This window comes from Periophthalmus magnuspinnatus, chromosome 3 (genome assembly GCF_009829125.3).
Source record: "Periophthalmus magnuspinnatus isolate fPerMag1 chromosome 3, fPerMag1.2.pri, whole genome shotgun sequence".
NCBI classification, from domain to species: domain Eukaryota; kingdom Metazoa; phylum Chordata; class Actinopteri; order Gobiiformes; family Gobiidae; genus Periophthalmus; species Periophthalmus magnuspinnatus.
The window spans coordinates 19,877,088-19,888,426 of NC_047128.1; positions in this window are offsets into that span (position 1 = coordinate 19,877,088).

Consider the following 11,339-nt stretch of genomic DNA (forward strand, 5'->3'; position numbering starts at 1 on the left):
CGCATGTTTGCCGTGCATGTAAACAAAAAGCTTCCTCTTAAAACAAACCTTTAAATTATCTGTTTTATACTTTTTGTCCCTTTTCATCTTTTTCTCTGTCCAGAATCCTCTGATGACCATCCGCTTATATTTCGTCATTGTCACATCGGGGAATACTTCTGCTTTTTCACACACACACACACACACTCTCTTTCTCTCTCTTTCGTTCTATCTCTCCCCAAATATATGCAGCCCGTCTCCATGGTGACAGCTCCGTCTCCGCTATTCCGGTGGTCAGCTATGGACGCTACCGGAACTGTGTCACGGCCTGGTTGTGGGAGAGGGAAGCCCAAAGCTAGAAAGGAGTGGGCAGCCGATGAGTATATAAGACTCGTTCTAACCACAAACAGCACACAGCTTTGCAACCAGTCTTGGCATCAAAACTTATCCACCAGAGCGATATTCGACGTTCCCATGGCAACCAGCATGGATACACTACCTGCCCATCTGCTCCCGCTGGTGATGGAGGAGTTCCCCCAAACCCTAGATGCGGGTTGTGTGTGCCGGGCGGGACAGAGGGAACCCAGGCTAAGGTGTTTGCAGTGCGGCATCATCCAGGAGGAAGAGGAGGAGGGTGACGGGACGGACCTGGAGCAGGACCAGGCTCACCGCTGTTACCTGCGCACCGTGGAGAGCCTGAGGAGGAGTACCCGGTGAAGAGAAGGAGGAAGATTAAGCAAAAGAAGATGAGAGAATTTCATATCGTGACCTGGTTGTATTCCAGAGCAGTGAAGAGGATATGACTGAGATTTGGATCAGTGTATCTCCGGTACTGCAGTTTCTGAGCAGCAGTCTGGAACGAGAACTGTCCAGGAAGATGAGAAATATCGGATAAAAACTTGTACTTATTTCTTTCTAACCAATGCTGAGATGGAAACATTGGACACGTCAGACCGGAAGGTTCCAGACGACCCTGATGGACACTTACATTTTCACTCTCTGCATGCACAGACCTGTGAAGCCATCATTTTGTATTGATTTATAGACTTGTATATATTTGATTTGACGGTATTTGTCAAGGGCTCATATCTCCTTTTTAAAGGTCTCATTGACTCATCACTTTGACATTGTGAATGAGCATTCTTTTAATATTATATTACATTTATTTTTTATTTATTAAGACGTGTCATACTTTGTGCACACTGAATGCAATATTGATGCATGAGTGATATCTATGTCGTGCCATAATTATTTGGTATATTTTAGCTTGAGATGGTGTCACACTGTGTGTGTACATCAAAACTATTTCTAATAAATGAGGTCATTTGGAACTGAAGTGGCTCTGGAGTCTGTTATCAATGTGAAACCTGCATCACCCAGGATCATCTCAGTGATTGGTTGACTTTTCAAGTGCTAAGAGTATGATGCACCACACCACAGGGTCTAGACCAGGACTAAACAAGATCTGGTACAGGACTAAGTCTAGACTAAACAGGTCTCAAACCAGGACCAATCTAGCATAAGTGTGAATGCCACCTGGATTACAGTTTTTGGACAAAATTTCAGCTCAGGAAAATGCATTTTTACATTCAAAACCGATCAATTGTCCCCCAAAAGCCAGTCTTACCATAAAAACCTCTTATGTTTTTCTATGCTCTTTCATTCATTTGACACTGCAGCTCAGAAGTCATAGTGCTGCTCTCAGGGACCACAGTCTGCTTTAGTGCAGTCTGACATTGGGGTTCACACTTTATACATATGAATCTGGGGCTTTCGGGACACATTGTTGTTGGAGTGAAGACGTTTTGCTGCTCATCCAAGTCACTTCTTCAGTTCTGGTCAGATTACTGATGAACACTGTCTTATATCTATGTGAGGGGAGGGGCTAACTACACTGAATATGTAAACAGCTATTGTCTTCAGTTTCAGTATAAATGACTCTATTCAGCCTGTAAGGAGGCCTTTACATTCACTCCCACAACAATTTGTCCAGTTGACAGATTTAAATATTGTCTTTTTCTATGGATCAGACCTGGACGACTGAGGGATTACATAGATGTTGTCAAATTATAGTTTTTTTCATGTTATGTTTGAGTTTCTATATTGAAAGTAGCAATATTAAAACCATCGTCATTTGCCATGTGAAAACAGGCCTGTAGTAGAGAGAGACTAGCAATAAAACAAATCAACACTTTGGTCTACATTATGTATGCACTCTGGAAAACCAAACATGACATTTAAATTGTACACTATGAATTTTTTTTTTTTTTTTTTTTTTTTTTTTTTTTTTTTTTTGCTATTATTTCTGAGTTTCTATATTGAAGTTTAGGTTAATGCCCTTTACCATGTGAGAACAGGCCTGTAGTATTAAAACAAATAAGGTGAATACAATAGTATTCATCTCTATATAGTTCAATAATCGTGCTTTTGTGAATGAGCCTGAGAACTGTGTGAACTGATAACAAATGCTCTAAATGATGTGACCACCTGTGGCCTGTTCAGATACATGTTTAAACCAAATGATTAAACTAAACAAGGTTTCAAAAAATGTGCCAAAAAAAAAGAAAGAATAAATAATAATAATAATAATAATAATAATAATAATAATAATAATAATAATAATAATAATAATAATAATAATAATAATAATAACTTCTGAGCTGAACTAAGTTTGGAGGACAATTCATCAGTTTTGAATCTAAAACTGCATCAAATTTGTTTACAAAAAACAAAATCCTGTTAGTGATTCTGTGTGGGCTGTTTTGCAAATGTCAGTTTTTAATAGAGAAGTGTGTCAAAGCGATTGAAAAAAAAAAAAAAAAACTAAAAAAAAAAAAAAAAACTAAACAAAAAAACACAACTAATATCTACCCAGCTCTAAATCCCCTGGTAAATTTCAGAACACTTCTGTTTGGTCCATGAGGGGGCAGTATTGGTGCACGTTTCCCTCCTTTCCTCGTGCTCTCAGCTCATTGGTTCTCCTCTCCTCGCGCTCTGCTCTGATTGGTCCTCTCAGAAGCATGTGCTGTACAGATTGAAACTGACATCTCCGATCTCCTCAGTGAGCAGTCACATCAGCTGTTCCTAAAGAGAGGCACTGCTCCACTGCTCCTATAGGGGTAGCCTGGGGAGACATTACAGTGTACTTAGACTTTTTATAATCAATAAAACAACTTGTCTGATTGGCCTAGAATTGAGTACAGAGGGCAGTAATCACAGCTATATTTACATCTTGAATACATTTGAGAGTAGTTTTTGCATATAATTTTACTTGTACATGGGTAATATTATTTATTTTTTATATACTCTTAAGTCTTTTGATTAATCCTCCCCATTCATAATCTGCTAAAACCTTTACATTATGAGAAGATTTTAAGGGCTTTTGCAAATTTGACTTTGGTGAGCTTTTAGCCATGCTGAATTTTCAAATGATTCTAGTGAAGGTGTATGGAGTTTAAAAACTTTCTGTATCACTACATGACATCACAAGGTGGAACAGAGTGTTTTCTATTTGAGAGAAGAACTCAGCCTAAATATGCAAGAATTGTGTGAATGAAACAAAGCACAACTCCAGGTTTGTTTTTGATGAGGAAATAACATTATACCATAGATCAGAAAATAGTGTAATATGGGACCTTTAAAGTTTGTGTTTGTTTCATGCATTGATTACTTGAGAGAAGAAGCAGCACAGAAATATTCATGGCAGATGATATCAATGTTCAATTTACATCATATTTGCCCAGCCACTTCTCAACCAACAAACTAAAATAGACCGATAAGTCTCTGTATCCAAAATATAAAGAGATATTATTCTGGATTTGCTAGACAACATCTAAAGATCTTGAGGTAGGGTTGGTCAGAATCTGACCTATTCATACTTTGCAGTGACATCACAGTGGGGGTGTTCTACATGTAGGGCTATGTGTATCATGGATTGTTCAGTTATCATGTTACCAAGGTGACACAATGCACATATTACCAAACACAACCAAAAATGTTTTAGACCATCTGAAAACACATTTTCAGGAGCCTGTGATCAATATGTGCACTCATAATCCTGTTTAGCTGTTTGATTTTTAACATAAAAGATGATAGTGTCTAACTCTCTAAAGATAAACTAGCTTGTGACTGTAAAGTTTTTTGAGAGGGACTTGTTTAACAGTAAAATCATTTCACCTGTTGTAGTTCCATCTAAGTCAGTTCTTTATGGTCAGATTGTGTTAAAATAAAGCTCATAGTAAAGTCTAACAAAGCCTCAGACAGAACATACTAGTAGTGATGGCTTGGATTTAGTCCTGGTCTAGTGTTTGTTCTGGTTTTATTCACAATTTAGTCCTATTTTTGATGTTGTGCATATGTGTAAATACATTGTAAAACAAAACAAAAAGCATAAAACCAGATTCAAGTATATTTTACCCTTCTCCTCCACAATAACTCCAGGCACTTTTCTGAATGAGTCTTATACTGTTATATTTTATCCATGTAATGTTCATTTCATTCTGCACCCTGCTATGTCTAACAGCCCTGTATGTACTGTAAAAATACATTCAGACTCTATTATCTTTTATAGGTGCTATAAGCCATTATCAGCTCAGTTTGAAAATTAAAGAACAGTCTAGTGGGAATGATGCTGGTTGATCTTTTCATCTGTCTCCCATAGGTGCTGCTGTCACCCATTAACAACAGAGACAGTGATATATTGTATAAGCAGCTCTTGAGGTAAAAATAAATTCATCGCAGTCTGTCTACCTCTAGTTTCATCCATCCATTTTCTTTGGCCGGGTCGCGGGGGCAGCAGTCTAAGCAGGGACTCCCAGACTTCCCTGATCTCAGACATGTCCTCCAGCTTCTCTGGTGGGACCCAAAGTTGTTCCCAGGCCAGCCGAGAGACATAGTCCCTCCAGCGTGTCCCGAGTCTTCCCTGGGGTCTCGTCCATGCCCTGAACACCCCCCTAGGGAGGCGTCCAGGGAGCATCTGGAACAGATGCCTGAGCCACCTCAGCTGGCTCTTGTTCTTTCGGTCATTACCCAAAGCTCATGACCATAGGTGAGGGTAAGAACATAGATTTACCGGTAAATCAAGAGCTTTGACTTTTGACTCAGCTCCTTTACTACAATGGTCCGATACAGCGTCTGCATCACTGTGGACGCTGCATCGATCTGCCTTTCAATCTTACATTCCATCATTCGCTCACTCGTGAACAAGACCCCGAGATACTTGAACTCCTTCACTTAAAAGACTCTCCACCCACCCAGAGAGGGCGAGCCACCCTTTTCCAGTCAAGAACCATGGCCTCACATTTGGAGGAGCTGATTCTCATCCTAGCCACTTCACACTTGGCTGCAAACCGAAGGCGCAGGGACGTGACCCTCTCGTTCACCGGGGTGAACTCCAACACGAGGCTCGCCGTCTCTCCCCAGGGGCAATGCCAGAGAAACAAAGAATTTAGTTGGGTTCCAGAGCCCAAGCTGTGTGTGGAGGTGAGGCCGCCTATATCTAGTCAGTAACGCTGAACCTCCCGCACAAGCTCAGGCTCCTTTTCTCCCAGCGAGGTGACATTCCATGTCCCCAGAGCCAGTCTCCATGTCCTGAGATTCGGTGTTCGAGGCCCCTGCCTTTGACTACCACCCAGATCTCTTTGCATCGACCTCCCATGGATCCTCCCACAGGTGGTGGGTCCACAGGAGGACAGCCTCATGTTACTCCTTTAGGCTGTGCCCGGCAGGACCCCATGGGGAAAGGTCCGGCCACCTGGCACTCGCTGTCAAGTACCCACCCCATGCCTGGCTCCAGTGTGGGACCCTGCTAATACCGGTTTGGGTGATGAAGCTGGCCTTCTTTGTTTGGTCATCATGAATGCTTTTGAACCACTCTTGGTCTGACTCGTCTCCCAGAACCTGTTTGCCATGGGTGACCCTACCAGGGGCATGAAGCCCCGACTACATAGTTCCTAGGATCATTCGGGTGCTCAAACCCCTCCACCATGTTAAGGTAGTGGTTCAAGGAGGGTTCTGCATCTAATTATAATCTGTTTTATTGTGCAAGATTCAGGAAGTGGGTTGTTAGTATGCCACTTGTGTTTAGCTTACCATGATGGAAAAATTGCTCTCTCAGAGTTGTGAAATTAGCTTATAAACTCATCATGGTGAATAATGTGGGTGCTTGGAATTGCATTAACATATGTGAAACAGATGCAGCTAATGTGTGCCAACTTTGTTTTCCTGAACATTTCACTCTCCATTTCAAGTAAGAATTTACTTCTTCTTGTCGGCTGCTCAGCTGTGCATTCTCATCTAATTTATTACAGAGCTCCTCCTTTGTAAAGGTGGCAGACCATTTGGGTACTAAGATCCGTGCAACAAGTGAGTAGTAAATGTAAAATGCTTGTCTCCATGGAGATGTTATTGCATTTCTTAGAATATTCCACAGTCCAGCACGAAACTTATCTGAGAAGTAGATGGCACCCCCAGTCACACTGCTTACAGTGAGAATGCATGTTTTTCAAGGTATTTTGGACCATTTTTAATGCCTTACTGTCGGCAAGCAGGCTATCCTCCACCAAAAAAGTTACACAGTAAACCTTTAAGAGATGGACATACATGTAGGCTGTGGGAGTGTCAATACAATGTAAAAGAGCACTGAGCGCCAAACATCTGCTGGTTTATTAAGTGAAGATTAAACAACAAGGAGCAGTGCATTACACAGTCGATTAAAAATGTGTCACAGTAACCTGCATGCTTGATGTTCTCGTCCACATGTTGTATTCACAAAATAACACTGCACATTAGACCACATAATACTCAGACAGTAGTCCTGGTAACCGCACAGAGGGAGACCTAACAGATGGCATCAATTAAAACACACAAACCAACACATTAGAGCTATGAGAAAAGTGTACCAATGAAGCCATCTCCTGATCCTGGTGAGAGGCAGCAAAACTGTCCTTTTGAATGAAATTGGCCTAAATCGTGCGTAATGAGAGTTCCATTTATGAGTTTTGACTAAATGATTGCGCTGCTAATAGCTGGAGCTTGGTGTGACTGGCCAGTTAGGCGGGAGCAGGAGTTTGTCTCTGAACCCTGGTCCAAAGCCATCCATCACTCTGGCATCTGCTCAAGAGCGCCCCCAAAAGCTGCCCTTGAGAAATGCCCCAAGATGACCGTTGAGTATCGTAAGATCCAAGAGGCAGCGACGATCGGGCAGAGAGGAGGTTTTCAGAGCACAGACTAATCTAATCTGGAGGAAGTTTTTAAAAAAATTAAATCTCACATGTCAGATGCCTAGCCACAGTCATCCAGAGTAAGAGTGTCCTGCTGGTGTTAGGACATGAAGTGGAATGTATGACGAAGCCAGGGCGGCTTTCCCATATGAGGTAAATGCTAAAAAATGAATTGAAAGTCACCAGTTCAGCAAATACAATAAGAAACTCTTCAGCCTGTTGAGTTGAGGTATTAAAGCTACCAACCCGCCCTGACAATACAACAGGGGTAGGTCGGCTACTTAATTTTTAGAGATGGTAGCTTTAAAATGGAGTACATTTTTTTAATTAAAGGGGCTGTACTTTACTTTATTTTGTTCATGTAATAAAATAAAAATAGTGCTGTCTGCATTTAGTAGGCTAATAAAGTGTTTTTGTCATTTGCAAACCAGGAACTAAGGCTGATAGCATGCTAGTTGTTGAACTCTGAAAGTTGTGAAACACGCTTATAAACTCAATGCTAGGAATGCATGCAACAATGTGCTACTGCAAACAGTTTAAAATGCACTGTATAGTTTTGTTTTCTGAATTATATAACAAAGAAAACATAATTCAATAACTCAACTAAATATTTTTTATACATTCTATTCACCCTTTGCTTTGATGACAGCACTGCAAACCCTTGGCCTTCTCTCAATGAACTTCAAGATGAAGTCGCCTGAAATGGTTTTGACTTCACAAAAAAAAAAAAAAAAAAAAAAAAAAAAAAAATCTAAACACATGTTGTTGTGTTTGTTTTTTTTGTTGTTGTTTTTTTTGTTTGCTACATCCCATGTGTGTTCATCCAGAGTTGGGATTCTACAATATAAATAGTCATGAAAATAAAGAAACAACATATATGAAAAAGTGAAAAAGTATATCCAAACCTTTGACTGGTAGAGTATAAATGGTCTTGGATGTGTTTGAAATATGGTATCTTTATAATAATAATAATGGCTTACACTTGTATTGCACATTACAGGCATGTCAAAGCTTCTCAAAGCCACTATTGTAGCCACAGCTGCCCTGGGGCAGACTGACAGAAGTGAGGCTGCCAATCTACAGCACCAGCCAGTCATGCAACACATACCACATATCTAATTTGCATCAGAATAACCACAAGTTGTCCGATATGTGTGCTCTCACAAGTATCTGGAGATGATGGAGATGATAAAAAAGCCAAAAACCAGGAGGTCCATTGTAAAGTTCCCATTGTAATATTAAGGTACACAGTGCAATCACTGTGTACCTTAACATTACAATGCTACTTCCTCATGATAAAAATACCTGGAAAGTTGTTTCACTCACGCATGTTTGAGCAGTTATGAATACTGGGGCTGTCTCCTTCAGATCTAGTCATCCATTAGAATATAACAATAACTCATAAATCTAAACGTTTCATATCTGATAAACAGATGCTGTGTAAAAGTACTGCTATTCCACTAAGAGCTATGTGCAGTTTTACAGAGGAACATTATCTGAAGTGCCACACACTCTCTGCCTGATGGAAGTCTGTGATGTCTGACAGCAGATGACGTGGAGCTCCATTCAACATTCTCACGCAACACAGAGCTAACAGAAATAGCACGCCAGCTTTGGGAATACAGTTTTTATTCTACACAAAATACCAAGTTCAAATCATGCACTTAGTTAGAAAATAGAAAAGTAATTGGCTCTGAGGGACATTGTTGAAGTGAAGCGAAAAATATAGAACTGGAGAAATACTGTGTTATTATTACACTGCAAAAACTAGTCTCAAATTATGAATCTTGATTGGTCGTTATTTACTTATATTATTTACTACTAAATTGTTTGGCTTGGAATATTTATTACCGGTTTCAATAAAGCCACACATTGAAAATTTGGGACTGTTGCTGTAACAACTGAATATTCAAAGCAAAATAATATTATTGAATAGTCAACAGCAGACATGGGCAAACTATGGCCCGGGGCCCACACACAGCCCTTCTTAATCCGGCCCATTGAACGTAACTAAATTATTAATATAGGTAAGGGTAAACCTTGTTCAAAGATTTTTTGTTGTGTTTATTTAACTGAAATATATGTATGTGGCTATATGTATATATAATAGATACTAAAAGCATGCTCAAGCCTAAACAGCTATGTGAGTTAAAACACCCGTGTTATGGATATTACCTTTGAACTCTTTATATTTAAATTTTTTGAAAAGTCTGTGGGAAAAATGAATGGAAAATTTACTTCCAGAACCAGAGCAAACTTCAAAGTGGGTGGAACCGTTGAGCTCCAAGAGATGCACTGTTCAGTCCCCCAACTACTTTCTGTGATTGTGTTGCCTGGACTGTACCGCACTATGGCATTAAACATATCTATAATATTTTTCAGTAACTCAATTAGAGGTGTTTTCATTACTGTGAAAATCATGCATTCTCACTGTGAACAGGCTGCCTCTCCACAGATCTGACCTGTAACTTGAGCTGGTTGTGGCACCTAATTGTCTCCATGGAGATAGATATGTATAATGCCATATTGTAGGACATTATAAGCAAACAATACCACTGCAGAGACAAGCAGTGAGTATTCTTCCAGGAATATGCTACAATCTAAATAAGCTACAGTGTTTAGTTTGAATAAGTTAAAAACTACAAAAATAAGTCTGCAAATCAAATCAAGAAACAGAATTTAAAGTATTGTATATATTCATGCTTTGCAGTACGCTGCTGAAAGGAGTGAAAAATTGCATGATCTATGGAAATAATCTCATCTGAATTATGATCTGTCACACAGTATTTGCGTTGGCGTCATAAATCCGTGCTCGGATTGTTATGGTCGGGTCCACGGGCGGCAGAGGAGAGCCCATGGACTGTGGTGCCAAGCCTTCACAGCAGCAGTGAATCACCAACCTCCACTAGTGAATATATGAAAATACAGCACAATACATATGATGGTATATTATCTGCATGCGGAAAAGCTGCCTAATGTAATGGAATTAAAGAGAGATTACATTTAGTCACACAAGCTCTGAGAAATGTACTCGTGTCTATGGGCGTAACGCTGTGACAGGAATAGACTGTAGTTTAAAATTACCTACTTTTAACATACAGAATATCTGAATTTGTTACATGCTATGTGAATATATTTGAACAACTCTTGAAGGCGCTGTACCTGATTTGTACTGTCTTACTTTAATGTAACACATTTAGATCACCATGTTACCTTTTATTGATTTGAAAATGTTATATTCACCCAAAACAACATATTAACGTGTTTAATAAATTTCAGTTTCATTTTTGACACTCTGAGTCCCACGTCCCCTTGCTCTCTGCGTTAAGTCACCCACGCCTACAGAACGCTACCACATTACAATCAGAGTGCATTCTGCTAATGAAACAACTGCACATAGCATCAGGTTTGTGAAGTTGTAGTGTATTGTTTTGGGTCATGCTTTTGTTTGTTTATGGAAAATTGCCGTGCGGGAGGAGTTGGTGACTTAGGCTTGTGGGCTGAGTTTTGGATAGGATTGTGCAGCTAACCATAAGGAGGGTTCAAATAGGGTCCAGGAGAGATCGCTAAATTACTCAAACATGCATGGATGACATCTAAAACCTCTTCAGGCTTGTTTTTAATGAGGGAACAGAACTGAAAGCTCCAACAACTCGATTTTGCACAATACCCCTTCTTCATTTTAAATGGGTGGAAGTGGTCCAAAGAGATTCCTCACTTACCGGAGTGGAGTTTTACCATCACAGTAAAGCTAGCAACAACTAGTATGTAAACGTGCACTTCCTTATTATCAGATAATAAAATCCTTTATAATTAGATCCAGACAGTACACAGCAGCTATATTTGGATCTTAAGAGCTGATTATACAATATATATGTACTGGACAAGACAGATTTTACTCAAATACATGGGAAAAATCAGGTAGAGGGCCTGTAGGCACACTGGAAATGGGCATGCACAATTATACACACGTACACACAGAACTTGATTAAAAAGAAATGTATACGTACTGCAATCAGCTGCAATTCAGGCAAATAACTACTACCATAGATTGAAAGTGATGCATACAATAGAGGTACACAGGATGAGAATGTGCAGGTTTGAATGTGGGATCACAGTGCAGGTTACTAGAGATGTTCA